This window comes from Mirounga leonina, unplaced genomic scaffold (assembly GCF_011800145.1).
Source record: "Mirounga leonina isolate KUSES-001 unplaced genomic scaffold, KU_Mleo_1.0 Mir_165, whole genome shotgun sequence".
In the NCBI taxonomy this organism is placed as follows: Eukaryota; Metazoa; Chordata; class Mammalia; order Carnivora; family Phocidae; genus Mirounga; species Mirounga leonina.
Genome location: NW_023270415.1, coordinates 20,218,542 through 20,243,293, shown reverse-complemented (window position 1 = coordinate 20,243,293; position 24,752 = coordinate 20,218,542). Strand labels below are relative to the sequence as shown.

At 35.6% G+C, this 24,752-nt stretch overlaps 1 non-coding gene across 1 annotated transcript; it reads right to left on the bottom strand.

Annotated features, from left to right (window-relative positions):
* Nucleotides 1-8,586: 8,586 nt before the first annotated feature.
* On the bottom strand, nucleotides 8,587-8,690 carry LOC118015468. The gene has a single exon (XR_004680637.1). It is a non-coding gene; the product is annotated as a U6 spliceosomal RNA (small nuclear RNA).
* Nucleotides 8,691-24,752: the final 16,062 nt, after the last annotated feature.

Below are 24,752 nucleotides of genomic sequence, written 5' to 3'. Positions count from 1 at the left end.
TCTTCTGGTTCAATTTGGCCAAGCAAATTCATGTTGTTTGTATCTCTCATCTCTCACTGCCAAAATTCTGTGAAAAAGTTAAGATAAAATATGTATTAATTAAAGGAATTTATCCACAATCATGACATGATGGGAAAAAATAAGACTATCATGACTGCATCTGAAATATTGAGATACCTCTGGGAGATTAAGGCAGATGAACATAAAAACTATGAGACAGAGGGAAAGAGGAAGAGAGAGGATCACTATAGAGGTAAGATTAGTGCTTTCTATCAAAACTCCAGGAAAAATGCTGAACTTGGAGACAACAATTTCAAAGAGATCTCTATCAGAGTAAGTACATATGAGGCTATTGGCCGAGGGTCAAGGAAAAGAGGAGTAGGGAGCACAGAAATAAAAGAGCCAGAAGGGTCTCTGCAAAGCCAATAATATGAAGAAGACGAAGAGAGGTGAAATTAGAACAATGACCCCACAAGAAATAGATATAATGGTAAAACAAAAAAAAATTTCAAGAAGTAAAAAAAAAAGAAAATTCTAATTTGTACTTTTAGGGAAAACCAGAGGAGTGTACATACATCAAATATAAGCAGACTGCTATGAAAAAGAATGATTGGAACTATTTCTTAGATATTGAAATATGATGGCCAAAATTAAAAGTTTAATAGAAGGGCTAAATAATAACAGTCTATTATTGAAGACTATTATAAACTGAATGTTTGTGTCCCTCCCAAATTTATATGTTGAAACACTATCCCTCAATGAAATGGTATTAGAAGGTATTAGAAGGTAGGGCCTTTGGGAAAGTAATCAAGTAATGAAGTTTAAATCAGATCATGAGGGTGTAGCCCTTATGATGAGAGGAGTGCCTTTTTTTTTTTTTTATAAGGGTCACAAGAGCTCTCTCTGCCATTTAATAATCAGGGAGAAGTCAGCGGTCTGCACCCTGGAAGAGGGCCCTCTCCTCACTGTGCTGGCACCCTGATCGCAAACACCCAGTCTCAAGAGTTGTGAGAAATAAATTTCTGTTGTTTTGACACCTGTTTATGATATTTTGTTACGGCAGCTTAAGCTGGCTAAGACAAAGACTGAATTGGACATCAATAGAAAAGGATATCTTTCAAAGGTGAAAGGAGGCAAAACATTGAAGTACTAGAGAAAAGGTAATATCTCATACCTAGTATCACTCAACAGGAGTTTCAGAACAAGATGAAAAGACATTAGGGGAAAGGCAATCAAAGGCAAGATATAAAAATTACATTGAGATTAAGAAACTCATATCTTCCCACGGAGTGCTAGGCAGACCTCCTGTAATTTCTGAGCAATGAGAATAAAAGGAATAACCAAGAAGCAAGCCCCCTACTGTGGAGTGAGACTGAAGCTCTCATCAGACTTCTATGAAACGCACAATGCAGGAAGATAAAGATAAAGAAAGTCTTCAAAGTGCTAAGGGAAAACAGTACATATGCATAAAATACTATCTCAGATGTACTGGTACTTAGAAAGTATATACCCACTGTCTCTGCACAAAATTATTCCACAATAGAATCTGGTGAAAGGAAAAGTGAAAAAAGAAAGAGTGGGACATGCAATATAAGAAGAAGTGATGAGCAAAGAGAAAGCAAACCTGTAGGGATATCTAACCAATCTCTGCCAATATAAATCTGAAATTTAATACAATGTAAGAAAAGATTTCCAAACTGGTCGAGACATTATGCACATGCAAACAAACCAAACCAATCTGGGACTAAATTTCAATATGATTTCAATTAAATATGTTGAAGAGGGTAGGTAATAAGATGACTGTCTTGTTTCAAGAGAGACAGCACAAATATAGTTCAATCCTTGATACCGAAAGACAAATTAAAATTCATTTATAAAAAATTATGGGTACCTTCTGGAGAAAAATATACACATACACATAGTTTTAAACCCATGAGATAACAAAAGGAATAAAATAGATTAAATAATCAAAAGCTACCAATAGGAAAATGAAATTTACATATAGTAAATAGAAAACAAGCAGAGAAATGTCCAGGAAGAGTCAAACATATCAATAAACATAATAAATTGAATGAATTAAATCCTCATATAAAAAGGCATGCATTTTAAAAATCCAATTTAAAAAATCAGTTACATTTCTTTCATTACTAGATACACATAACAGATGAATTACCCAAAATGAATGGACAAAATAAACCTATTAATACCTGCGGTGGTGGTAGTAATAACTATTAAATAAGTTTCTGAATGAAAAGCATTCAGTTGGACTGAGCATGATAACTCAGTGTTAAAAGATGAAATTTATCAAGAAGAAGTTATAACAGCGATGTGTGTTTATGCTCTAAATGATATGAAATTAAAATTTATAAGAGCGCCTGCGTGGCTCAATCGGTTAAGTGCTGGGCTCTTGCTTTCAGCTCAGGTCATGATCTCTGGGCTGTGAGATCCAGCGTGGAGCCTGCTTAAGATTCTCTTTCCCCCTCTGCTGCTCCTCCCCGCCCCCCCCCCCCGCCCCGCTGCACATTTGTGCGCTCTCTCTCTAAAAATAAATAAATAAATAAATAAATAAATAAATAAATAAATAAATAAATAAAATTTGTAAAGCAAAACCGTTAGATGTAAGAAGAAATTCACAAAACCACAGTATAGTGGCTTATAACTCTAATGATGACTGTACCACCGATTTTCAGCAGTTTATAATTAATCGTTCCTCTTCTGTGAGTGCTGTGCTATTTGTCGCAGGCTGCTTTCAGAATTTTTCCTCTTCTGTTTCTTTTTTTTTTTTTTTAAAGATTTTATTTATTTATGAGAGAGAGAGTGAGGGAGCCCGAGCAGGGGGAGGGGCAGAGGGACAAGCAGACTCCCTGCTGAGCAAGGACCCCCAACACAGGGCTACCTCCCAGGACCCTGGGATCATGACCTGAGCCGAAGACAGACACTCAACGACTGAGCCACCCACGCATCCCTCTGTCTTCTGTTTTCCCTTTTGTTTACTCCATTAGGATTTGGTGTGCTCCTTCCTCATTAAACAAAAAAATTCTTATTAGAATATGCTTTAGAACTTCAGACTTGATTTCCCCATAGGTGTAGAAATTCTTGTTCTTAGCACTGAATATTTTTGGTATTGCATTCTTGCTCTTCTGTGGGACTGCAACTGCACCTACTGTTAGACTCTAACATATATCCTGCTTGGCTCTTACCTGCTTTTCTCTTTAATCTTTTCTTTTCCTCTATAAACTGGAGTCTGGCTGATTTATTCTAATCTATTTTTTCAATGTACTCATACTCTTTTTTTTCTAAATTAATAGTTTTGGAATTTTATTTTTTCTAGTTTTATTAAGATATAACTGAATGTAACAAGGTATAAAATTAAACTACAATGTAATCATTTGATATATGTGTATATTGTGAAAAGATTATGTCAGTGTGTTAGCATCCACTACATCATGTATTTACAATTATTTCTTCTTGCAATGAGAACTTTTAAGATCTACTCTTTTAGCAACTTTCATATATAAAATGCAATGTTGTTAACTATAGTCACCATGCTGCACATTACATGCCCAGAACTTATTTATTTTATAAGTGGCAGTTTGTACGTTTTGACCCCCAGCCCCCATCGCCTGCCTCTAGCAACCACCAAACTGTTCTCTGTTTTTGAGTTCAGTTTTTTTAGATTCCATATATAGGTGAGATTATACAGTATTTGTTTTTCTCTGACTTATATATGTATATGTATATGTATATATATATATATAAGTATATGTATATATTTGTATATCTTCTTTGCAAAAATGTCTATCAGCTCCTCTGCCCATTTAAAAATATTTTTTTGCACTATTGAGTTATATGAGTTCTATACATATTTTGGATATTAACCCCTTATCAGATATATGATTTGCAAATATCTTCTGCCATTCTATAGGTTGCCTTTTGATTTTGTTGATGGTTTCCTTTGCTGTGCAGAAGCATTTTAACATGAAGTGGTCTTACTTGTTAATTTTTGGTTTTGATGTCTTTGCTTTTGGTGACAAATCCAAAAGCCCATTGCTAAGACCAATGTCGAGGAGCTTAACCCCCAGGTTTTCTTCTAGAAGTTTTATGGCTTCAGATTTTATATTCAAATCTTTAATCCATTTTGAGTTGATTTTTGTGCAGTTTCATTCTTTGACATGTGCCTGTCCAGTTTTCCCAACACCATTTGTTGAAGACACAGTTCTCTCCCCATTATACATTCTTGACTCCCTTGTCATAAATTAATTGACCATGTTTGCATGGGTTTATTTCTGGGATCTCTATTCTGTTCCTTTGATCTCTTTATCTGTTTGTATGGCAGTACCATACTGTTTTGATATAGCTTTATAGTATAGTTTGAAATTAGGTGTGATGCCTCCAGCTTTGTTCTTCTTTCTCAAGATTGCTTTGGATATTTCAGGGTCCTTTGTGGCTCCATACCAAATTTAGGATTGTTTAGTCTATTTCTATGAAAAATGCCATTGGAATTTTGGTAGAGATTGCAATGAGTCTGTAGATTGCTTTGGGTAGTATGGACATTTTAACAACATTAATTCTAATCCATGAGTGTGAAATGTCTTTTGTTTTCTATTTATGTTTTCTTCAATTTCTTTTATCACTATCTTGCAGTTTTTAACATACAGATATGTTACCTCCTTGGTTAAACTTATTCTTAAGTATTTAATTCTTTTTGATGCAATTGTAGATGAGATTGCTCTCTTAATTTCTCATTGTTGACTCATAGAAACACAACTGATTTCTGTATATTGATTTTAAATCCTGTGACCTTTCTGAATTCATTAACTAGTTCTAATAGGTTTTTTTTGTAGAGTCTTTAGGGTTTTCTACATGTAATATCATGTCATCTGCAAATAGTGACAACTTTCTTCTCCCTTTGTAATTTGTATGCCTTTTATTTACTTTTTCTGTCTAACTGCTCTGGCTAGCACTTCTAGTAGTATATAAAAGTGATAAGAATGAGCATTCTTGTATCTTTCCTGATCTTAAAAGAAGAACTCTTAGCTTTTCACTGTTGAGTATCATGTTAGCTGTGCGTTTGTCATGTATGGCCTTTATTATGTTGAGGTACATTCCCACTATTCCTAGTTTGCAGAGAGTTATTATGAATGGATGTTGAATTTTGTCAAATGTTTTTTCTGTGTCTATTGAAATGATCATGACTTTTATCCTTCATTTTGTTAATGTGATCTATGACATCGATTCGTTAGCAGATGTTGAACCATCCTTGAATCCTAGGGATAAATCCCACTTGATCCTGCTGTAGGATTCTTTTAATGTATTGTTGAATTCAGTTTGCTAATATTTTGTTGAAGATTTTTGCATCTGTGTTCCTTTGGGATACTGTCCTGTAATCTTCTTTTCTGATAGGATGTATTTGGGAACACATTGAACATCTTATGAAATGGGCTGGGGTTCTCCATTTGGAGATGGCAAAAGGCAGGAAAAAAATGTATGCTAATTTGGTAAAATTTAAAACTTTTCTTTAAACCAAATAACAGCTGATAATTTTGCTTTTCAGAACTAGAGTTCAGAATAATTGTTTGGTTTTATTAGTGTGCAGTTAGGTCCAGCCAGTGTTTCCATTTCAACTGAACAAGTGTTTTTAATTTAGTGTGTGATTTGGGGTACTTCAGAGCTCTCGGAGCCATCTAAATTACTAACTATTCATCTATTCCACATGACTTGATTCTATAAAGCTTATTATATCTATCCACATACATACTCAGCTAGAATTTGCCTCTATTAGATACAATGTTGAAAATGATCAGAAAGTTTGTTTGGCTTCTGTATCTCCCAGTGCTGGACTAGGTAAATTGAAAGAAAGTGATTTATTTTCTAATAGGCCTGTTACTTGGATGTGGAAATAGGCCATCTTATTTTTTCATTTTTTCCCAGACATTATTTTCTTTTTTATGACTATTAGGTTCTTTCCCTTTGCTTAGCTGTTGAGTATAGGAAGTAGGTCAGTGCTTCGTTTTCAAAAGGACTAAAGAAAAGAAAAAGAAGCTGTCTTTAATTTGACATCACATGCTTAATATGGTCCTATTTGCATGCTCACTCTTTAATAGACTGTTTGCTATAAAAAAATGTGGGAAAACATAATCCTAACTCAAGCACGAAGACTTAAACAGCAAACTATAACAAGGCAAGATATAGAATCATTCATTTTGTTCACAGCTAGAAAACACTTGGGGAAGGCAGAATGAGCTGTAGTTTTGCATGGGCTGTGGAGCCAGTGGCTTGGTGCAAATTCAGGTTTCCTCTCTTATTATTTATGAGAGTTATTTCCTCTTTCTGTGTCTCAATTTTCCTCATTCACATAGTGAAGTTAATATTAGGAGTGACCTTGTAGAGCTCTTGTGCCTGACCCAAAGCAAGTTCTCAGTGAATATTCACTATTGCTGTGGACTTCAAGCCTCAACTTTCAGATGAGGAAACTGATCTAGAGGGATAAACAAATTTGGCAAAGCTAGGACTACAGTTCTCATTCTCTGATTTTCATCCACCCAAGAAGGTTGCTAAAGAGTGTTAGGACAAATCCTTTCCATTGAAGAAAATAAATTCTGCTTTTACTTAGGAGACAATTGTCTGATCTATAAAGTAACATGGAGCATGTCTAATTTGGAGGCATCTGGAAATCTACAATAGACAAATATTTGAAAATGAAAGATTTTTTTGCACATACATATTTCTGTTTGACAATTAAAAAAATCAAAGTGAAAATCTGCTTATGTTGATCATATAGATTACACATAAGAGCCTAAAGTATGCATTGCAAAAAGAAGAAACTTTTATGTCTTCTGAAACTACTCCATATACTATGCTACTTCTGGCAACAAAGTATCAGGTTCTAGATAAACAATTCCACCCAGACTTTTGGGACAATGCTATTTAATATCATTTTAATTTTTTTCACCCTAAGCAATGCATTATGAAATATGGTTTAGAGTTTAAACTGAGATAAACCTTTTAATGAGTAGGACACAAAAAAACGATGTCAGACTATATATATAGATATATAGTCATTTTTTTAATTTGGAAAAATAAAGACAGAGATAGTTCTTCATGTTCAGTAAGCATGTGTAGACCATTCTTTCTATATACATCATCATTTCTTTAAGAAACCAGAGCATGCTACATGAATAGACCTTCCCATAGGGCCTCAATTTTAATTTTCCAGAGTTTGGAGAAGCAATATCCATCAAGTTCCTTCAACTGTTGAGAATAATGCTGTTTTTGTCACACACAAGGTCTATTTTGAGCTCAAATGTACACACTGACTTTAGACTATAGGCTTGCAGACCTGTCAGCACAATGCCCCATTACAAATTGTCCCTTTAGCAAGATGACTTCATTTTAGCAGCCTGTTCTGGTTTCTACATCCTTCCAGGTTTCACAGTTCAGTGCAGTCAAAGAAGGTGATGGCATTTTTAAGGCTCTAGATTTTATTGGTCTATGAATAAAGGTAGGTGGCCAGGTATTATTTCAGGGTTTCAGTTGGCAATCTGGGACTAAATTTAAGCACACGGAGACTAAGAAGGTTGTGATTTTTTTTTAATACTGGAAACATAAATATTGGCATTTATGGAAATGGCTGCTATAACAGGAAGTGATTTCATATATCATTAGCTGAAATAAGATTATGGGAATGTCTAACTGTAATCTGAATGATCATTAAAACTTGGTACATACTATTTCTCAAGAAGAGTTGATTAGAATCCAACCAACCTCTATTTACATTTTGAGCCTTCTACTTATTGGATGTTAATAAAAACCCTATACTTTAATTATTTCACCTATTACTCGCACATTTCTAATTTCCTACTGAGACATAATCATGTCTGAAACAGACACATATATGGCCCATAAACAGTCATGCCTACCTATTCTTTATGTTATATGTATTTTTACCCAGGAATAAATTTTGCTTCAAAATGGACCATGCCCGCACAGGAGGAGAGTCAGATAAAGATGACAGTAATTGAGAGAAGCTAATGAAGAGACACCTGGCATCATAAGACATTAAAGGAATTCTCAGGCCTAGTAGGAGTGCGTGACCAAAGAACAAACTTCAGGTTATAAAATAAATGAGTCATGGGGTTGTAATGTACAGCATAGGGAATATAGTCAACAATATTATAATAATTTATATGGTGACAGATGGTAACTAGACTTATCGTGGGAATAATTTTGTAATGTGTAAAAATGCCGAATAAATATGATGTACACCTGTAACTAATAGAGAATTTTATTTCAATTGTACTTCAATAAAAAAATTATTTAGTTTTTAAATCTTTAATTTCCTCCCTTAAAATAGCAGCACCTAGTAGCATGTACTCATAGGGTGGTGAGTACGGAACGAGACAATGCATGCCAAGAGCTTAACGAAAAGCAACAAAGATTGATCTGTTCTTCCTCTGTGACAAATACTCTGCCAAGTCCTTTCTGAATGTGCTATGCATTTTGCAAAAAAATATATAAGTAAAAGAAATAATTAAATGTATAATGTCTACATATATCATATACATAATTTGAAAAGTATATGACTAACTAAATATGGAATGTTTCATGAATTTATGTGTCATCATCACGCAGGGGCCACGTGAACCTTCTCTGTACGGTTCTTTTTTTTTTTTTTTTAAGATTTTATTTATTTGACAGAGAAAGACACAGCGAGAGAGGGAACACAAACGGGGAGTGGGAGAGGGAGAAGCAGACTCCCTGCCGAGCAGGGAGCCTGATGCGGGACTCGATCCCGGGACTCCAGGATCATGACCTGAGCCGAAGGCAGTCGCTTAACCAACTGAGCCACCCAGACGCCCTCTCTGTATGGTTCTAATTTTAGTTTATGTTCTGCCGGAGCCAACATGACCAACTGTAACTAAAAACCAAAGAAATGAATGTACAGGACTTGCTATTTTGTTTATTGTTCTCAGCTTTCCCTCAGTGATTTTATAATTCTCAGGTTAACTTTAATAATTAAACTTTCTTGCCTACTGCTTTGTATAATTCTCTCCTTAGTTAACTGGATTCAGTGGCACACATTCTGTATGCATTCTCACTGAGAATGCATTCTCAAAAGCAGAACTGGCCCAAAGTATCTAGTGGAAAGCCATTCTTTCTTATATCCAGTTTTGTCCTATGAGGGTATGCAGTTGTCCAAGTTTTGCTTTAGTTTCACAGATCATTTAGAACAATTCCAAACCAACAAAATACCAACGGTTTTAAAAGAAGGCTATTAGTAATGAAAAATCAAACTACCTGCAGTGAAAAACAAGCTCATTCTCAATGAGTCAACAAGAAAGAAATTTTGGACATCTCGCAACTTTGCTTTGATAATTGAAAAATACAGCGGAATAAGAGTCCAGGTAAGTTGTTTTTTTTTTTTTAATAGAAATTTTAGGGCATTAAGCCCAATAAATAGGAGAACCACGGGCTCCAAATATTCTTAAAATGTTGGCATTCATTTAAAATACGGTTACTTCAGAAGACATTTATTGGCACAATAAACATTGATGTTCTCTAGGGTTCTGGTTATTCTTTTTTTTTTTTTTTAGAAGATTTTATTTATTTATTTATTTGAGAGAGAGAGCACAGAGGGTGAATGAGAGGTAGAAGCAGACTCCCTGCTGAGCAGAGAGCCCGATGTGGGGCTCGATCCCAGGACCCTGGGATCATGACCTGAGCCGAAGGCAGATGCTTAACTGACTGAGCCACCCAGGCTCCTCTTTGGTTATTCTTATTCTAAACCTACTTATAGGCTAATAGGGCCTGATTTCTTGGTTTTATAAGTAATTCATAAATTTATAATCTCAATTTTTCACCTCCAGTTCAGTTTCTCTTCTGTGCTTTGTATCTAATACCCTACTCTATCAGTTCCACTCTTTTTAAGGAAGAAGTTTTTTGGATTTCATAATTACCACTAAGAATCAGAAATCTTGCCGTTTAAATCTTTCCTAGGTGGCAGAAGAGACATTTGATTAGAAATAATTTGTTTTTAAGGTTTAAGTCTAAATGAAGACTAGCTTTCTCTTTTTTGTTTAGTTAGAAAAACACAAAATAGAGAATAACCCAATATTTTTTTGTATTTTCACTTTCGTTGGAAATAAAGTAATCCTAATTTCAAATAACAGATAAATCCTAGCACAATTAAATTATATTATGACACTAAATTTGTAGAACCGTAGAGTAAAACTAATATGGAGGAAGTTGTCAATAGAGATTCTGTTTTAGATTCTTATTTTTCTGGATAATATCTATAGGTAAGCAGTGACTACTTATGTTAGTAAATTCAATATTTAATTCATTCAGCTAACATATTGTGCGAGTCAATAGGGGATAATTTGTTGAATAAATAATTCAATAAACAAATGCTTAATGTGAAATGGTAGGGACACAGAGATAAATAAATAGTATAATTTAAGAAAGAGCAAGGTTATAACATCATACAATTACTGTTTTAACCTTGACCCTAAGATTGATCTTTTCTTCAATCTGGCCTTCTCTTCCCTATCCTCTCCCTGGAAACAGAAACCCAATTTGAGGACTCTGAAGCCTTAGAAGAGGATAGAACCACTCTACAAAAACGGCTTGGTTCTTAGGATGTCTGAGTGGAGTAGTGTTTCCTGGGGGACCCGCGGTGAACTGTGAGGTGAATGAGAAAGAAACATCCATCATAATAAACCACTGGGATGGGCGCCTGGGTGGCTCAGTCGTTAAGCATCTGCCTTCGGCTCGGGTCATGATCCCAGGGTCCTGGGATCGAGTCCCACATCGGGCTCCCTGCTCAGCGGGGTGCCTGCTTCTCTCTCTCACTCACCCTCTGTGCTCGCTCTCTGTCAAATAAATAAATAAAATCTTTAAAAAAATAAAATAAAATAAACCACTGGGATATTGGGTGGGCTGCATGCTACATCCATCCTATCTTGGCTCATACAGTTACCTCAAAGGGTTGAGGTTAAGAGCAAACAAAAAGATAATATTTAATGCACCAGCGCAGGTGCTCATGTAGTGAAAATACTATATCCCAAAATCCCCTTTACTTTATTTTCTGTAAAAGAAAAGAAAGTTCTTTTCTTTCTGCTGTATCTTAGTGACAGCATCTGTAAATCTGAAATATATTGGACAATTTTTACTTATTATAATAAACAGCATCATTGACTTTGTGCCAGACAATGTACCAGGCATGAATGGATGGTTACTTCTCTAACATCATGAAAAGATAATTGTCATCCTCTCCTTTTTGTTAATGAAGAAATGGGACATGTACTATAGGAAAAAGTACATGCAATAGTTATTAAAATAAACACCGCTGAAGACAACCAAAAATATGATTATAGTTTATTAGAACAATATAAATTACCCAATTAGTTAGAGAAATGCTTCTCTGAAATGATTCAACTCAAATCAGCCTTTAGACCTAAAAGTCACAGTAAATCAGTTTCTCATGTGTAATTATAATGAAAAAGTAGTTCATTTCCTTAATGACCAAACTTGGGGAAAACATAAAATACCATGTCAACAAATATAAATAAAAAAATTAGAAATGTATCAAGTGAGATGCTATATGGAAAGCGCTTTTATTGGGAAGTATGTAATGAAATCAGCAAAATATACTTTAGGAATCAACCTAGTTTCTCCTCACGAACGGAGTTGTAAAATTTGAATTCTTTCTTGTGAAGTCTCTTACAAAAATGAGGTACTATCAAATAAGGAATGATACTGCTTGTTAGAAAAGAAACTCCCCTTTAATAAGCTTATTTATCAAATGTCAAGAATAATAGGTCCAACTTTATTAATTTTAATTTTTGTAAAGATTTATTTATTTGAGGGAGAGAGAGATCAGAGGGATGGGTAGGAGAGGGAGAGAGAATTTCAAGCAGACTCCCCACTGAGGAGGGAGTCCCACACGAGGCTTGATCTCATGACCCTGAGATCACGACCTGAGCAGAAACCAGAGTGGGACACTTAACTGACTGTGCCACCCAGGTGCCCCTATTAATTTTAATTTTTTTAAAATATGAAAAACAATAAATTACAGTAAAAGGCTTCACTCTGTAGTATTCTCAAGCATAAGCACAATTAGAAAAGAACCTATAACAGGCTTTCATTTGAATTGTATTTGTTTAAAGACATATACTATGTTAATTATGTTAATGCTATTCTTGGGAGCTGGTTAAAAGGCTGTTTTTTTCTTTTCTTCCCCTGTTACTATTTTTTTAAAAAAGTAAGGATATTGAAAAGAGGCCATAGAAAGTCAGGCGATACAATTTTTTTCTAAATATTTGTCTTTAAGTTCTAGATCAATAAATTTATTCTGTCAAGCATTTTAAAAAGAGTTTTTATTTTTATAAATTTTAAGTGTATCAGTAATAAATATTGAATAACTTCCAATTGCAAAACGTACGTGTTTTATAGTAATTTATTCACTCACCCATCCATTCATTCATTCAAAAAAAATGTTATTTAATACCTACTATTAGGTGCTAGATATTGTCTGGTCACTGATATAATGAGTCAGAGAGATGTTTAGAAACAGATTATTTGGGCATCTGGGTGGCTCAGTCGGTTAAGCATCTGCCTTCAGCTCAGGTCATGATCTCAGGATCTTAGGATCGAGTCTCGTGTCGGGCTCCCTGCTCACTGAAGAGTCTGCTTGTCCCTCTTCCTCTGCTCCTCCCCTCCCGCTCCTGCTCTCTCTGTCTGTCTCTCTCTCTCAAATAAATAAATAAAATCTTAAAAAAAAGAAACATTATTTACTAGTGTTCAATGACTAACAATATAATTGTACATTATTATCTGACTATCAAATGTATTTGATGTAATTTTTTAATGTAATATTTTTATTTATTTTTGTTTTTATTTATTTTTTTTAAAGATTTTATTTATTTATTTGAGAGAGAGAATGAGAGACAGAGAGCACGAGAGGGAAGAGGGTCAGAGGGAGAAGCAGACCCCCCGCTGAGCAGGGAGCCCGATGCGGGACTCGATCCAGGGACTCCAGGATCATGACCTGAGCCCAAGGCAGTCGCTTAACCAACTGAGCCACCCAGGCGCCCTTTAATGTAATATTTTTAAAGGAAAGAAGGCATCTATCCAGTTTCTTCAATGTCAATTCCTTGTTTGCACACTTTATGAAGGTACTATGTGCTTTCTCTAGTCTTTGCCAGACTAGAGAAATTATATATTGGGAAATATTGAATATCATGTTTAAAAAAAATACAAGTGTGAATTTTTACTGTACTTAAAGTCTAACATTTAGCTGATTTTAAAAATAAAATAACAATGACGGGGCGCCTGGGTGGCTCAGTTGGTTAAGCGACTGCCTTCAGCTCAGGTCATGATCCTGGAGTCCCGGGATCGAGCCCTGCATCGGGCTCCCTGCTCGGCAGGGAGTCTGCTTCTCCCTCTGACCCTCCTCCCTCTCATGCTCTCTGTCTCTCATTCTCTCGCTCTCAAATAAATAAATAAAATCTTTAAAAAAATAAATAAAAAAATAAAATAAAATAACAATGACAACAATAATAACAAAACTGAGGTCTGTCTGAACTAAAACCAGAACTATATGTACGTATGTGTTTAAAACATTAAGGATGATGCTCCACATTGTATGTCATCAGGGAAATGTAAATTGAAACACCAGGGAGATATCACCACATACTTATTAGAACGGCCAAATCTGGGACCCTGCAACAGTATATGCCGGTGAGTAGAGCAACAGGAACTCTCACTTATTGCTAGTGGAAATGCAAAATGGTACAACCACTTTGGAAGACACTTTGACAGTTTCTTACAAAACTAAATGTACTGTTATCAGATGATCCAGCAATTGCACTTGATATTTACCCAGATAAGATGAATATTTATATCCACACGAAAACCTGCACGTAGGTGTTCATATAAATTTATTTCTAATTGTCAGAAGTTGGAAGCAACCATGATGTCTTTTAGTAAGTGGATAAACTGTGGTACATCCAGAAAATGGAATGTTTTCAGCTCTAAAAAGAAATGAGCTATAAAGCCACGAAAGGACATGGAGGAGCCTTAAAGCATATTACTAACAAAAGAAGCCAATCTGAAGAGGGTACATAGTGTATGATTCCAATTATATGACATTCTGGAAAAGGTAAAACTATGGATACAATAAAAAGATTGGTGGTTGCCAGGGGTGGGACTGAGGGGAGTGATAAATGGGCAGAGCACAGAGGATTTTGGGGGCAGTGAAAATACTCTTTATTATATTAAAATGATGAAAGAATGTCATGATACATTTGTCCAAACACTAAAATGTATAATACCAAGAGTGAAATGTACAGTAAACTATGGACTTTTGTTAATTACGATGTGTCAATATTGGTTCATCCGTGGTAACAATTGTACCATCCTGGCAAATGGTACTGATAATGGGGGAGACTATGGATGTAACAATATGCGTGTGTGAAGTCTCTGTATATTCCTTTTTTTTTTTTTTTAAGATTTTATTTGACAGAGACACAGAGAGAGAGGGAACACAAGCAGGGGGAGTGGGAGAGGGAGAAGCAGGCCCCCCCCCCCGAGCAGGGAGCCCGATGTGGGGCTCGATCCCAGGACCCTGGGATCAGGACCTGAGCCGAAGGCAGACGCTTAATGACCGAGCCACCCAGGCGCCCCTCTGTATATTCCTTTCAATTTTTTTGTGAACTAAGACTGCTTTTTTTTTTTAAGTAATCTTGAAACGAAAAAAAGAAAAGAAAGAAAAAAGATTAAGAAGGAGCAAAACTGGAAGATTCTTTGATTCATACCTGAAATGAAACCTGTATTTTACTTGACAAATATTTTCTATTTTTAACAAATAAAAAGCACATTTTAAGGATTACCAAGTAATACAAGTATGTTCCTAGCAATGGGGTTGAGGGAGGTGTAGCAAATATAAAATTTGAAAAATACTGTGAAAGAAAAAAGATAAATTCTTCACAAGACTGGATAGAGGTTAGGAATAATTATATTATAGTAGGTTCTTAATACATATAATTATGTTGGGGGCATCAGTTGGCATGCATGGAAGTCACATGTTTTAAAAAACATATTGATGACTAACCTAAGAATTATTTTAGAGCGAGAAGTGTATCTTACTAAGTTTTAAATCTGCTGAGCCGAGCAGAATAGCAGCTATGATAAGCAGATACTCCGTAACGAGCAAATGAATCAGTGAATCAATATGAAAGAATGAGCAATAAGACTAGTTCCACACCAATGGAGCTTCCAGAAATTTGCATGAGATGATAGTATTCTTGTTAGTATAAAAAACTGTATTTCCTTCTCAAATTAAGGAAAGACACAGTCCTATTCCTTATTGGCATCTGTTAAAACTATGGTCTTTTCAAGTATTTATATAGGATCACCTTCCAGATGTGCTGTTCAGTGTCACATGGGAAACATCTATCTTCACGTGCTTCTAAATCTCTCTTATATGATTCATACTGAATTTCAGTCCAACCACCTTTAAAAAAATAAAAACAAACATTCCCTAAGGTGCTCGAGCTCATGAGTTCCAATACACCATATAAATTGCAATAAACCATATGCTGCAGGAGTCTAGAATAAATAGCCCTTTTAAAAAACCGAGCTGCCAACAAAATTGAGATTCCATTTTTAAATGATTTTCTGCAAAGTAAACATTTTTCAAGTTTGATCGTTGTGTCATTTTTCACTGGCCTTTTTCAAGCTAGAAACAATCTGCACATGTTCTTTTCGTAAAGAAGGGTTTAATACTCCACTGTGTCACCAAGTCCCAGTGAGCTAATTTGTTCTAAAGACAACATTACTACATCAATACAACACAGCTTAACCTTCAACTCACCTTATTCTGTTTGCTTTCCACATCCCAACTGAGGCTCTCAGCCAAAACGTCCCCTCCATTCTGGGTTCATTTCTCTCTAGGTAGAAAGTATGTGCATATAAACTATGCTGCTTTTGTATATCAGAGAAAAGGCAACATTCACACAATCCAAAAATCACACAGACATACACACACACACACTCCTTGTTCCCTATCTTATAAAATATGGAATCACTTCAGGGAGGCAGAAAGCTTAAGACAGATCTCCATCTTCAAGTAAAGTCCCCAAAGAGAAATTGTGAAAACCCAGAACAAACCCAAATCCTCAGCTTAGTGTTTTGGCTCCAGTCTGTTTATTTCTTCTTTTTTAAGATCTCTCACTTTGACATCGTTTTTCACATGAGCAGATGATGACAGTTCTTGATGAAGCTAGTTCTTATCTTAATTTTGTCCATTATTTCTCCCTAGCTCTTCTTTCCCAGATCCAAAATAAAACAAATGCTTTCAGTGTTTCTTCATTCGTTGAATTCTGAAATTTAACTGATTTGTCCACATTTGAACATGCAAGAACTAGATCCTCCTCTGTGCTCAGGTGATGTTATTTTCCAATTTTTCCTTTGAAAAATCATGAAACATTAGTATGTTGAAACAGTTTTAAAAAAAACCTTATTCAGATTTTATGCTAGATAGACCATTTGAAAAAGTTCTCAGGTTTTGTTTTGTTTTGTTTCTTTACAAAAACTAAAAATTCTTGTTAGAAATTGTAGGGTGGAAAAGAGAATATTCTATATTTTATTTTAGAGGATCAATTTAATTAGCTAGGTGGTTTGCTGACCCTAGGTCAAATCTCACTATCTCAGATGACCATATATGTCCAAAGACCTGATTCTCAGCAGTCAGAAAAAAAGGAGGGGAAGGATAAAAAGAATATGAGCCAAAATGAGCTTGATAAATGAAGAATCACAAAGACTATCTGTTACCCTCAGGATTACCGCTTTCCCTACAAAATTTATCTCAAGCCAGGAAAATAACTCATGGGCAGTAGAAACATTCTTATTAGGGAAAAGCATCATAGTTTTAGCATAAGACACCACTGTTTTCTCATGACCATTTTATTTATTTATTTATTTATTATTTTTTTTAAAGATTTTATTATTTATTTGACACAGAGAGACGCAGCGAGAGAGGGAATACAAGCAGGGAGAGTGGGAGAGGGAGAAGCAGGCTTCCCGCCGAGCTGGGAGCCTGATGTGCGGCTCGATCTCAAGACCCTGGGATCATGACCTGAGCCCAAGGCAGACGCTTAATGACTCAGCCACCCAGGCGCCCCTTCTCACCACCATTTTAGTTTAAAAATGTCTCTAAGCCAATGCATTCTTAAAATCTAGCATGTTATAAAGTCCTCGTTGATGTTTTGCAAACAGAGAGGCAGTTGTAAAATGTCTTCACTATAGTTTTATCTGATTAGAATAATCCATACATGAACTACAGAATCCAATTTCTAAAGTATTTAAGATTACAAATAAGAGTTAGGTTAGGTTCAGGGCAATTAACATTACTTATATTTTACTGAATTCTAATTCCTTGAGAATTGGCAATGCAGATATTACCAACGCCAGAGTACTTTGGAGAAAAAAACGGAGACATCTGATGTTACCAGTGGAATTGTGCCCTCCCAAAATCCATGCTGAAGTCCTAACCACCAGTATCACAGAATGTGACCTTATGTGGGGACAGGATCTTTATGGAGGTGATTAAATAAAATAAGATCATTGAGATGGACCCTAATCCAATATAATTGGTATCCTTATAGAAAGAGAAAATTTGGACACAGACATGAACACAGGGGGAATGCCATGAGAACATGAAGGCAGAGATCTATAAGCCAAGGAATGCCAAAAATTGGCGGCAAACCACCAGAACTAGGGGAGAAGCATTGAATTGATTGTCCCTCACCACCCTCGAAAGGAACCAATCAGGCTGACATCTTGATCTTGGACTTCTAGCCTCCAGAACTGTGAGACAATACAGTCTCTCTTGTTTAAGTTGTGTTACTTTGTTAGGGCAGCATGAGCAACTTCTGTGTTTGGTAAAGGTCATCTCTTTCTTGGATACTTTCCCGACTCTCAACGTCTGAGTGAATTGAAGTTTAAACATCTAAGTCAGTGATTTTATATACTTGTTTTACTTCAGAGTTATCCATGAAGATTTCTGAAAACACAAATGCTCAGGGAAAACCTCAAAACCTACTGAATCAGAATCACTAATATGGGGCTCAGAAATTGATACTCATAAAAAGTTCCATAGAGGTATTGATGCATCCCTTGTTTTGAGAGCCGCTGGTCTAAAATATGGGTAGATGCCACAATTCTGGGAGTGCTGTTCACTCCTTGCTTAGGAGGAGGGCACTCTGGTTTAGTCAGTTATGGGAGCTTCATGGAAGTGACATCAACCTTGGCCACACATTACATATATCTGAGGAACTTTTAAAAAGCACAATTGCAAGCTGTGCCCAGATAAAATAATAATAATAATAATAATAATAATAATAATAATAATAATAAGGATCCAGACATCGTATTTTTTGAGCTTCCATGTGGTTACACTCTGTACTCAGAACTGAGAACCTTAGGTTTAAGTTTAAGAAGTAAAAGTTGTGAGCAATGACTAATAAGTTAATTAGCATTTCCAAAGGTCAGATGACTCTAGGTAACCCAAATAAATAACTAACATTTAACCTCAAAACTCACTGAACTGATACTTTTCCCTTTGTTCTCCACTTCTCTCTCTTTCTGTATCCTCCCTTGATTTCCTTCTTGCCAGTCCACTTTATCTTTCTTGGTCATTCAATTCCCTTCTTTCTCATACCATCTGATCTCTTCTCTAATGTTGACTTGAAAAAACATGAAACTGGAGTCACAAACATGTATCATATTGTTGGGTCAAATTTTGTCCCTGAGCTGGAAATTTTGGAAATTGTTTGTGCTGAAATATTTTATATTTCCTTAAGAAATAACATCATCTAAATCAAGATGCTTTTTCACATGTTTTCTTAAATATACTCACCTCTCATTCCCAACCTGCCCTGCAATGAGTGATGGTGAATACTCTCTATCCTTAGGATACTTCAGAATACTGTTGGATTGAACATCAGGTCTCTGATATTAAAGAGCTTAAGGAGCACCTAGGGGGGTGACAATGTTTTTCCATTCCTAGGTTTATTTCCCTGGGGCAGCTCTGAAGAACTTGGAAGACTTCCTATGGAGCATGACAGCAGCTGCTAGAAGGCAGCCCAAAAGTACCATACGTTGCACTCAGAGAAGGTGTTGAAAGGATAACAATGAGTTGTCTCACCACTGACAAAACTTTGAATGGTGCCAGGAGTTAAGAACTGCCAACAAAACTTATGGCTGTGAACAGCAGATAAACTTCTTTTGGGTTGAGTTTCATTCCTTGGGATCCTCTTCTAGGAAAACTTGAGTCCTCATTTTCTTAGGACTGATTTTGTTTTGCTCGTACTACCATTTTGTAAAGGAACGGGATCTGTTTTACTTAGGTCCTTGCTAGATCACAGAAGTCACTCACTAGTCACTCCAGACAGTATACGGCAGAAGTAAGACATCAAATCTATTCATCCCAAAGCAAACCAGCATTAACTGTACATGAAGACAAGCAGAAAAAAGGGGTCATGTATTTGTCACCCATTATAAGCTTTTCTCTTTGGTCTTTTTTTTTTCTTTTCTGCACCCCTGTCCCACTTTCTCTTCCTTTTCTTCTTTTGTCCTCCCAATTGTAGTAAGGAATGCAGTTTTAAAACCGTCTCCTGTTCCATGGAACTGTATGCACAAACAAATAAAATTTCATTACAATGTTTTTCAAAAGTTGGCCATCTAGAAGTGCCTAGGAGAGCACAGGACTAGAAACCATTGGCCCAGATGATACCCATAGAATTAGCAGACCACATTCTCAAAAGTTCATCAAGAAATCAGATTTTCATTTATAATGACCAGTTGTATTGTTGTGTTTTGGATAGTCATGGTTTATTTTGCAGGAAAAATGCCTATTTGCTTTCTAAAAGTTTCGGATGTTTTTTCCTTCCTGCTGTAGCTGTCTATTCTTAAGCTTTGTGATTAAAATGAGAACACAGAATTGCAAATCTGAAAATAAAAAGTCGACAACTCAGTCAACTGTTAAACAATGACTTTATTTTTGATAAAAAAGTCTTTGTAAAAACACAGGGAACCACCCTCTCCCTGCCTCCCTCCCCTCAAACATACAGACACAGATACGTAGGCACCATTCTTACCAGGCTCACTGGCCGTATTAGCTTCTTAGGGCTGCTGTAACAAAGTACTTGAACCTGAGTGGTTTAAGTTTTTTGAACCACTTTTATTGTTTTAAAACAATAAAAGATTATTGTCTCACAGTTCCGGAGGGCAGAAGTCTGAAAGCAAGGTGTCAACAGGATTGGTTTCTTCTGAGGGCTCTGTGGGAGAATCTGTTCCACCTCTGTCTCCCAGTTCATGGTGATTGCTGGTAGTCCTTGGTCCCTTCCTGGCTAATAGATGCATCACTCCAATCTCTGCCTGCATCTTCATTTGGTGTTCTACCTGTTATTCTCTGTATCCAAATTTCCCTCTTCTTATGAGGACACCAGCCATATTGGGTTATGGCCCACCCTAATGACTTCATTTTCACTTGACTACATCTTCAAAACTCTTTCCAAATAAGGTCATATTCAGAAGTACCAGGGTGGGGCTTTTACATATGCTTTTGAAGGGCCCAATTCAATTCATAATAGTGGGTTCTAGGAGCATTCCATATATGTCCTTACACAATGGCTAAATTTCAATGTTAGAAAAAGAAAGTTTTTGACAAAGAAAACTGTAAGTATGCATTCAGCATGCATGTTATGTGTTTATAAGCTATTGCTGCCTATTTAAAAATTACTCAGTGATATTTTGGTCCTAATTCTAGTTCTCACTTTCTACAAATTCTATCTTTATTATTTATTTATTTTTACAGAGATGAAATTCAGGCTTGCTTCTTTTTTTTTTAGATCTTAACCTTTTATTTTGGAAAATTTTAACATATACAAAAGTAGAGAAAATAATGTGAAGAAAGTACATATATCTACCATCCAACTTAACTTCAACACATGTCTGATCCTGTTACTTTGACCCCTCTTACCCACTTCACACATCCATCCATATTATCTTGAAGAAATGCTAGACATGGTATAATTTTATCCATAATATTCCAAAAAGTGTCTCCAAACATTAACTATAGCCACAATGTCCCTATTCGTTAATATTATTGGCCTGTGCTCAAATTTTCTTGATTTTCTTATACATTTTAATTATAATTTGCTTAAATCGGTGTAAAAATACACTTAACATTGTAATTAGTTGATATTTCTATTAAATCTCCTTTAATCTGTGAGTTTTATTTCCTGTTTTATATAAATTTTAAAAGACACCAGGTCATTTTTGCAATAGTGCTGGTCTGTATGAGATAAGGAGATTGACTCAGGATGACAATGACACACAGCTTCCTTCAGCTGAACTGAAGAGTGTGCTTAGTGACGTAATTGATTTACAATCTGGCACAGCTCCTCATCTCATTATGGACTGGCAACAATTCCCAAACCTTTCACTCTGGAGACTGCATTTTGAGAAGCACTGTTTTAGAGTATATCACTGTCTTCGTGCTGTTTTCTGAATCTTCAGAATGTCATGTAGCATATTCCCTTGTCTCCCCTATTTCATGTAGACTGGTAGGCCATCTAATGCCTCAATCAGATGGAGAATTAATTCTTTGGCAGGAGAGCTTCCTAGGTGGTGCTGTATATTTCCACCAGCAGATGTGAATGTCTGGTTATCTCAGTATTTGTGGTGTTAACTGCATTTAGTAATTATTTCTTAGATGTATTAGTTCACAAGTAATGGCAAAATAATAGTCTTATTCTATCTTTCCTTTTTCATATATTAATTGGGATGGTTTTATATTGAGAAACTTCCTTTTATCTACTTGCGGGGTTACTTTGAGATACAGTTCATATAGGAAAGGCAGGATAAATCTTTGCTTATTTCCCTTTATTACCAGTTCTAAAAATACTGAGGTGCTTTACTCAAGATCCTCCAAAGGTGATCTATGAAGGCAATAATGGATGTGTATGTGTGCACATGTGTGGTAAATTATGGATTTTAAACATGTGTTTTCAATACACTGCACTTATTGCTATGGATGCTCGAACTATTCCACTTTTGGCCAGTGGGAGCCTCTTCGACTTGATTTTGACATCCCCTTAAATAACACATTCCTTGATTTCTCATGGGACTCAATGTCCCAGGTTCATTGGTGTTTCTGTGACTGACCTGAAATCAGTCTTGGTGCTTTCATGGCTTCTGTTTTTTGACTCTCTCTCTCTTTTTCTTTTTAAGATTTATTTACTTATTTTGGAGAGAGAGTGAGAGAGATGGGGGGGAAGGTAGAGGCGGAGGGAGAGAGAGAATCTTAAGCAGGCTCCATGCTCATTGCAGAGCCCGACACAGGGCTCAAATTCACGACCCTGAGATCATGACCTGAGCCAAAACCAAAAGTCGGATGCTCAACCAACTGCGCCACCCAGGCACCCCTTGACTCTGTTTTTATAGGACTATTCTGGGATTCAACTGTTCATTAGATAGTGTTTACAATCTTTTCCTATATTTTATGAAAGGCTTTTTTTCCTGAAATAAAGATTATTGTAGATGGAACAGAGCCCTTATGGTCTTTAAGTTACTCAGATAAAACCCAGATGGTTGGTCATAATTACCATAATAAAATTTAATTTTAAAATTTAATAAAGGGAACTTAATGATAAAGTTGCTATCATCCCTGAGAGTACATTTTGGATCCTCATCTCCCCATATAAACCACTAAAAATAAAGCTGAATACCTATGAGATTCAATTATCTTTACCTATGACAGTAGGTCTAACTATAAATTCCCCTACAGGGAGTTAGCTAACAATCTTTCCAAAAAACTAGTTCAGCCCATTTTTGTTGGTGGTGGTTTCTTTTTTTTTCTTTTTGTTATTGTTTTGTTTTTGAATCACAATATGGAGGTAGTCTTAGAAGGTCATGGTTTCAAATGATGTTAGTTCCAGACTCATTCATTTATTTATCCTTTCAACATATTTATTGCACACTGCTTAAGTATCTAGGGGACTGGAGATTCAGAGATGAAGAAGAAGATAAGAAACTGCCATCAAATTGCTTATACTGCATGGGGAGATTAAATTTCAAACAGTATCTAAGATTTACACGCCACAATTTAAGCAGCATAAGGGAAAATTTAAATGTATTTATTCTTTGATTCTTAGTCGAAAGGGTAATTCAAATGCATAATAAGTTACAATTTTCTTATTTTTCATTGTTGATGACAGATTATAGAAAAAGTAAGATTGATAAAAAGAAGTGTGTTTCATGGAAACAGTATAACTTGAGTTAAAGAAAGAAAAATTGAGACTTTATCTGCTAAAACTGTGAGACCTTTAAATGCAAAGTGCCAGACATCTGGTTACTACAGCCTGAGGGTGATAGCAATAAGCAGGCAAGAAAAAGGACTATGTCATTCTTACAAATCCTGACCTCAGACTTGACACAAAGCCAACATGTTTTAGTGCTTGGCAATGTTATTTTATTGACACATGTCAAATAATTCTAATTTATGGCCATTTAATCCTACATCTTGAGGTTCAGCTTTGCAACACACAGTGGAATTCAATACAATGATAATGTTAATATTAGAGCCAAGTAAAATGAGAACTCAACTTTTATGTTGAGTTTCAGGAGTAACAAGGAGATTCATAAAGAGCTTAAGTGTTTTGGTTGCTTTACTAATTCTGTGGCCTGTGAATGTACTTATATCCTTACTAGGCTTAGCTTTTTTTTTTTTTTTTACATTAAATAGCCAATGATACAACTTAATTTAGCAGATTATGAATGTAAAACATGTCATAAGCAAAAGGCTGATAAAAAAAATCCATGGAAAGAATTCCCAGTAAAGGTCCAATCTTTTTGAAGTTTATTTTATTTATTTTTAATTTTTTTGAGGGTCCAATCTTTTTGAAAAAAAGTTTACATATTATATTTGATAGATGAACATCTTATTTTGAAGGAATCTCAGAAAAATATTCTCAATTTCACTGTTATCTTTGCCAGTATTAAATATTATTATTGTTGGTCATTCTCTCATTTATTTTCACATATCAAGCAGTTTTCCACTTAAACCAATAATTTTTTGTTTATTGGTACTAAAATTGCATTAAAAGTACACAAAATGAATGACTACAGATTGATCTTATGAATAGCAATGCAAAAATTTTAAGATAAAAATAGGAAACAGAATCCAATAGCACATTAAAAAAAGAGCTGTGTTTACTTCAAGATTGCAAGTATGGTTCAATATTAGGAAATCCATTGGTTTGATTCACCATATTAATAGTTCTATTGAGGGCGCCTGGGTGGCTCAGTCATTAAGCGTCTGCCTTCAGCTCAGGCCATGATCCTAGGGTCCTGGGATCAAGCCCCGCATCAGGCTCCCTGCTCCATGGGAAGCCTGCTTCTCCCTTTCCCACTCCCTTTCCCACTCCCCCACTTGTGTTCCCTCGCTCGCTGTGTCTCTCTCTGTCAAATAAATAAAATATTAAAAAAAAATAGTTCTATTTGATTCTTATCAAATCTATAGATACTGGGAAAGTATTCAAGGATATTCCTTCCTCGACATTATAATATATATACCTCAATCCCCAAGCTAGCATTTTACATAATTTGGAAACACGGGACCCATTCCTGCTAAAGACAGGGATAAAACAAGGAAACTTATATTACATTGGAAATATGAAACAATGCAG